At 35.1% G+C, this 7924-nt stretch overlaps 1 pseudogene; it reads left to right on the plus strand.

The window, feature by feature from the left end:
* Positions 1-1300: 1300 nt before the first annotated feature.
* Positions 1301-2699, plus strand: LOC133858937 (probable aspartic proteinase GIP2; annotated as a pseudogene).
* The last annotated feature ends 5225 nt before the right edge of the window (positions 2700-7924 follow it).

Here is a 7924-nt window from a genome sequence, read left to right on the forward strand (position 1 = left end):
TTTTTTTAAAATTGTAGGTAAGATGATGCTTTTTTAGAAACGCATAATTTTAAAGGCTAATTTGAGATTTTAAAGGTTAAACTGCGATTTTGTCAAACGCTTAACTGCATTTTTAAAAATCATTTTTTTCAAATCGCCTAAATTTTAAATTCGTTATTTTAAATTGTACTTTTTGAAATCGTAAACCTAAACAGACCATTAGTTTTATTAGAGTAATTTGCAATATCTTTATCAATTCAATAAAATTCGAAATATTATTATTATTATTTTTTTTAAAAAAAAATAAAATAAAATAAGAAGTCTTCATATATATATATATATATATATATATATGGGTGGCTTTGTGTGTGATTGTATATCATGCTATAAGACAGATTTATATCTTTCATGTATATTATATATATACTTCTCTTTTTATCTATATCATTGGCTTTTGAAATTAATTTTAATAGTTTTACTTCTTCATACGCATCCTGTTCACACATTTGGTTAAAAAAAGAATTAATAAATAACAAACGACTTGCAATTTCATGTATGAACGCGTTCCGTTCCCGAGGTGGAAGACTTTGACCCATCAACAGGATGACATACCGACATCGTATATACTGCTCTTGATGGGTCAAAAAAACCCATCCACTTCAAATAAAATAAAAAACCATATTCTCTATCTTTACCACCCACCAATGACCAACCCATGACATACTTGTTTAAGGAGTAACGTTATATAACAAATTTTTATTTTAGAACAGTGGTAATGTGTGTTGGTTACAATTATCTTTTTATTTTTTAAGTAAAAATTGATTAAAATTATATACCACATCTTTATTTTTCTTTGTTGACGTGATTAATTCACCTTTGATATAAAGTATTACTCTTTTTAAAAGCAATAAATTTTCATCCACATACTTTATATATTTATAAAAAAAATTGTCCCTTTATCCATCTTCCATAAAAAGAACTAATTAATAGAATTTTTATTGTGTGTATAAAAAGTTACGTAAGAGTTCTAAAATATTATTAAGTGTATATTTCTGTCATATAAATATATCCCTTAAAACAAAACAATAAATAGAGAAAGAAAGGAAAAGAAAAAAACAACGAAAGTGCAGTGGTGATGGAACATTTTGTAAGAGTCTTCAGTCTTTTTGTACACGTGACGTGACAAAAACTGTATTAACCAAAAATTATGTAAAGCAACGTGAAACAAATATTAAAGAAATTCCAACACCACCTATATATATAAAGTTCAATTCACTGCGATCGATCCCATGCACTACTTCACCCACGCACAAAACTCAATTTCTTTTCAATCATCAATGGCTTCCTCATTTCATTTCCTTCTCTTTTGTTCCCTCCTTTTCCTCATCTCCTCTTCCATAACCATAGCCACAACATCCTTCCGTCCCAAAGCTCTTGTTCTTCCTGTCTCCAAGGATGCCTCAACTCTACAATATCTTGCCCAACTAAACCAGAGGACCCCTCTTGTCCCCGTCAAACTAACCGTTGACCTTGGTGGCCAATTCCTTTGGGTAGACTGTGAACAGGGCTATGTCTCATCCACCTACCAACCTGCCCTTTGCGGCTCAGCCCAATGCTTACTTGCTAAGGCTACTATTTTGTGTCAAGACTGCCCCTTTGGCCCTAAGCCAGGGTGCAACAACCACAAGTGCAATGTCTACCCAGATAACACCGTGATAGGCACTGCCACAAACGGTGAGATTGCTATCGATGTTGCTTCCATCCAATCCACTAATGGGTCTAACCCCGGCAGGGTGGTTTCAGTGCCCAAGCTCGCCTTCGCTTGTGGCGCCACATTTATCCTAGACCGCCTTGCTAGCGGTGTTAAGGGTATGGCTGGCCTTGGAAGGACTGGAGTTTCGCTTCCTTCCCAATTCTCTGCCGCTTTTCGCTTCTGTATATAGAAAGTTTGCCATTTGCTTGAGTTCTTCGACACGATCCAATGGTGTCATATTCTTCGGCGATGGGCCATATGTTATGCTTCCAAATATCGATGTCTCTAAGTCTCTTATCTACACACCGCTAATCTTCAACCCCGTAAGTACAGCCTCAGTTTACCAAATAGGTGACCCTTCATCGGAATACTTCATTGGCGTAAAATCCATCAAAATCAACGGAAAATCTGTCCCATTAAATGCAACATTGTTGTCCATTGACAAAAAAGGCTTTGGTCGAACGAAAATCAGCTCCGTTAATCCCTATACCGTCATGGAGACCACAATCTACAAGGCTATCATTGAAGCTTTCGTGAAAGCGCTCGCAAATGTCACTAGAGTGGCGTCGGTGGCACCCTTCGGGGCGTGCTTTAGCTCGAAAAACATCGGTAGCACACGCATTGGGCCGGCAGTGCCCCAGATTGATCTTGTTCTGCAAAGGAAACGCGTGTACTGGGCGATCTTTGGCGCAAACTCGATGATCCAGGTTAGCAACGATGTGGTGTGTTTGGGGTTCGTGGATGGAGGCTCAAACCCAAGGACTTCGATTGTGATTGGAGGGCATCAAATAGAGGACAATCTTCTGCAGTTTGATTTAGCCAAATCGAGGCTTGGCTTCAGCTCCTCACTACTTTTTCGGCAAACAACCTGCGCCAACTTCAACTTTACCTCTAATATTGCTTGAAGGCAATAATTTGGACCAAGTGTCGGGGATGACCAGATGAATGAAGACTGGCCTTACCAATATGTTTATTACATCGCATTTTGTATATTTATTTTAATTTTGCTACAAATGAATTAATAAATAAATATATTACATTATTATATGAGTCCAGGGCATGTGCTTCACTTTGACCAAGATTTAGCTTCATGATCTCCACATGCATTCTAATATTTAGAATAGAAAAAAGGGTATGGAGATTGGAGACACGAGGTATCGATCCCCGTTCCTTCTACGCAGCTCTAAGTAGAGGCTCTACCAATTGAGCTACGTCCCCATTGATTAAAATAATCTAAACCTAATTGACTACCATTTGATTTAAGTTTTTTTAATTTCCTTCATTTCTTTTTTTTTCAAAAATATATATTATGAGAAATTTTGTTGATAAATCAACTTTTGCTTTAAAATCACAAACTATCGGCATTCGAAAAAAACGCGTGTAAAAACAATGCGTATCAACGCCTATTTAGAGTGCTTGGAAAGTATGCGCTAGTAAAAGACATTTTTTTAGTAGCATGTTGCACTAGATAAAACAAATGGTTACATAGGCATCGGCATTATAGTAGAGCCGTATGGATGTATTCGAGTTGGTTTGAGTCGAATATTAAATGTTTAAACTTAACTCATTTTATTTTATTTCGAACACGAGTCGATGTCGAACTTATAACCAGCTAGATATTTTGTTCAAATTAATTTGACTCGTTTAATTTTATTTCGAACACGAGTCGAACTCAATCTTATCGGGAGTTACTCAATTAACTTATTCATTTATTATATAAAGTAAATATCATGATTTTTTTACCTTTTCATAAATCCATACTAATCATTAATTAATTAGATATTGTTAAAATTTTATTATTTGAGTTAATTAAATAAATTAACTTGAATATTAAATAATATAATCTCAAGTTTATATATACATATTTACATATATGTAAATTCATTATATATGCACTTATACAAACTACATGCGTGCATACACATATATATAACCACACATACTCACAAACACACTCATGTACACACAAATTTATAAAATTAAACTCACAACAATAATTCAAGTTATATCTACCATATTACTTAAGATGTTCTTATTACAAAATGAAAATACTATGAAAAAAAAAATTGTAAAAATGAATTGTTATACGAGTTTATACAAACTTAATTATCCGAGTCGAGTTGAGCCGAGTTTATACAAATATGTCTTGTTTAATATTTGAACATATGATTGTGTTTATGAACGGCTCATTTATTATTCGAATTGATACCGAATTGTGTTTAACCGAACTGAGCCGAGCTGAATTCACGAGCGGTTGGGCTCATCTTGCGCCCCCTAAGTAAAGGACTCTGAATGTTTTGTATTAAAAAGCAATAAGTACTACTAAAAATATATTAATAGAGTCAGTAGTAGCGAAAGTATTGGCTACTTTATATGCAACGAAGTTCAATTGCAACTTGGGACTATAAGAAATGAGGAATGATTCACTACCACCTTTTAATACAACTTTTCACCACCTTGCTTATGTGGCAAGGTGGTCCCCCACCTTATTTTATTTTTAAAACCTAAAATGTAGTAGGGGACCACCTTGCCACATAAGTAAGGTGGTAAAAAGTTGTATTAAAAGGTGGTAGTGAATCATTACTCATAAGAAATTATACTAGAGGGAGATTCAATGCGTATTGTGAATGCTGTGAAAGCAAATAGTATATAATGAAGTAAATTTAAACATATATATTGTGGATAATATAAGAGATGTTTTGAATAAGTTGCAATATGATAGGGATAAAGGGTTAGATAGGTTTAATAGTTGAGTTGGAATGGAAATATGATAGTGAACTTCAATTAATGGCGGGAGACAGACCCCAAGTGAATTCAATTAAGGTTGGAATCAAACCACAAGACAAAATTCTATATCAATTGATAGGGATAAAGGGTTAGATAGGTTTAATAGTTGAGTTGGAATGGAATTCCAACTCATTAGGATTAGAGCTTATTTGAATTTGAATATTTGAACTTCAAGCATTATCACTTTAGGTATTATCTACTTGTATTTCTATTTAAAGACCATTTGGTCGTTAATGAGAAGAGAGAAAAGAATTGATATAGACTTTTGTCTTGTGGTTTGATTCCAGCCTTAATTGGATTCACTTGCGGTCTGTCTCCAGCCATTAATTGGAGTTCACTATCATATTTCCATTCTATTTCTACATTCATCTCCATTATTCATCAATTCCATCAGAAAGCCTGCATCACAACATTGGCAAATTTATTATGTGAAAAGGGAAAGCTAATTCTGCTGCATATGAATTAGCTAAAATAGCAACTACACATGTCATAGATCAAGTGTAGTTAAATGAGATACTGAAATCTATCTATGATATTGTATTAGGAGAGTAATAGATATAGGCTCTCTGTCGACGATTATTAATGAATATAATGGTTTGCTAAAAGAAAATAAAAAATAAAAAATAAAAAAAGGTGAGCTCCAATGACTGAACTTGTACTCCAGCAGCTGAACAACATGCTTCAATAGAGCTATTTGGGTTTCGTTTATTTCGACATAAAATATTTTATAGAGAACGTTTTGGATGTTTGATACAATTGAAAATTGTGTTCAAATCGAAAACATTTTTAGTTGACTAGTAAAACCTTCTTTAATTTATATAAAATGGTTTTCCCTTTCTAAAATTGTAAACCATTTTTTAAATTTGAGTTTATTATTCTTGCATGCATTCTCTTTTGCACTTCATTCTCTGTTGTCGTTGGAGGTTGCTCGAGTTCATCTTCTGTCGGAATCCGCCACCCGTTGCTGTCGATAATTTTTCATATGAACCTAACATCAAAAGCAATTTTCAACCGATAAAAAAATGTCAAAAAAAAAAAAAAAAAAAAACCTTTTCTTTCAAAAACAAACAAAGTCTGAGCATGATGCATGCGCCGAGCGTCCAATACAGGAGATATGAACTAGAACATGTTGGTTGTGCGATGTACGAAATGACTGTGGGTAACCTTCCTAATGTTCTGTGACAATCCATGGACTGTATTTTGGGATGGGTATTAGGGTAAATTTCGAGTAACGTAAACGTGGCAGTATCCGATGCGAAAGGCAGGGAGAAGGGTTGGGTAACATGTTGTGGGACCGGGCATCTGATCCTCTACGTTTAATTCCATTGTGGACTTGGAGTTATTACTATCCCCCACGTTGCGGATGCTGACTTTTGTAATTTTGTTGGACCAAGTGTCCCGGCAGAATTGTTTAATTTAGATTTTGGTCGTGATTAAGGGCTTTAGCACGCATCAGGCGGTGGTGGGATCGGGAGGACCTAATATTTGTGGCCTGTGGGGTCCTTGCTGCAGAGCCGTACAACAATGAGTTTTAGACTTCTTGTGGGCCATTCCGCGTATTAACTGTTGTCCAAAAGTCACTCTGAATTCACAAGAATTATCGCCCAAAAAGAGTTAAGACTTGTTGTGAATAATTTTTTATTGAATTTTTTGGAATGTGATAATTACAATAAAATATTTCCTTATAGAATTTTAAATTAAATATCCAAATCCTAAATTCAAATTTCACAAACTTTTTAGATTTAGTTATTTCTTGATAATTGAAACAAAATAAGTTAATATTAATAATTCACAAAAAATTACAATTTAAGCAAAATTTCTACTTCCAAATCCCTTGTTCAAATATAGAATAAGGCATATTGATAATGTGTATATTCTCTATATAATTCAAATCGGATATGGTTGGAGAATATATGAAATTGTATGGTTTGATTTGATATTCTTTCATACATTTTTGTATTCTCCTTATATTCTTATAAATATGGATCATTTGTATTATAAATTCATCAAGAAAAATAAAAGCATAATGTAGTCCTTTGGACTTTATCATGTGTATATAGGTCATAGACCAAGCCACGTAAATCTCTTGCCTCTATTTTATTATTTCGCTTTAATTTTCTTTATATTATATTTTTCTTTCGGATAAGACATTTCATATTTTTGGTGAAATGCCAGCATTTGTGGGTGCTAAAGATTAAAATAATAATAATAATAATAAAAAAAGTGACTGAGCAATTTTAGTGTAGAGAGTTGATACACATACTTCTCTTATCTATCTTTTTTATAAATCCATCACAAAATTTAAAGGATCAACTCACATATTCAATAATAAATTTGCTAATTTCTTATACAAAGACGTGGGCAAAAGATATAAAACATTTATGTCTAGTGTATGATAAAGAAAGTGTATTATTTAACCTTTTTTTTCTTGTATATCTTTTGTGCATATTTATATTCTAGCTAGATTGCTAATAACAATTTTTTTTATTAGCTATTTTATTGAAAAAATATATATTTTTATATATTTCACGTATATTATATATATATTTCTTATCCACATCATTGACTTTAAATTAATTTCAATAGTTTTATTTTTTCATACTCATTCTGTTCACATATTTTGTCAAAAAAAAAAAAGAATTAATAAAGGAGAAATGCTAGGGGTACTGACAAACCTTTACAAAGAGAAGTTTACAAACTGATGTGGCATCCTACATGGAATAAATGTTAAAATACAAAAATGCCCTTCTCACCTACAGTCGTCGTTCCAAACCCGTTCTCCCCTCCATTTGCCGGCCGGTTGAACCCAGACACCGTCGGAAATCCAACACACCGGCCAACCACGACCTTGACCAGCTCGGTGGAAGCCCGACCAGTAGATCCGGTTGAACCCAGATTCACCGTCGAGAACAGAGAATGGGAAACGAGGACGAAGCAAGGGAACTGCGACAGGGGTGGGTTTCCGGCCAGATCTGGGTTTGGGAATGGACAGTCGGCTGGATCTGGGTTCGGGAATGGACACTCAATGCTCGGCCGGAACTGGGTACTGGAATGGACGATCGATTCTCGGCCGGATCTGGGTTCGAGAAGGCCGGATCTCTGGACGGATTTGGGTTTCCGACCGGACCAACCAAACCCACGTCAATGTGCGTGGGTTTCCGGCCAGATCTTTGGGTTCGTTTGCATGTCAAATTTTCTTCCGGTGTGCGTGGGATCTGGCCAAAAACCCACGCACACCGGCGTGGGTTTGTTGGATCTCAGATCCGGCCGGTGTGCTCGACCCCGACCACAGGGTTGCCCGCATGCCGTGCTCTCCCCTCTTGCCAGCCGTCCATCTGTCCCAAGCTCATCGCCAACCGTCCATGGAAGCTTCCACTTGGATTTAGTGTGATGTGGAATCCTACG

The sequence above is a fragment of the Alnus glutinosa genome, chromosome 1 (genome assembly GCF_958979055.1).
Source record: "Alnus glutinosa chromosome 1, dhAlnGlut1.1, whole genome shotgun sequence".
In the NCBI taxonomy this organism is placed as follows: Eukaryota; Viridiplantae; Streptophyta; class Magnoliopsida; order Fagales; family Betulaceae; genus Alnus; species Alnus glutinosa.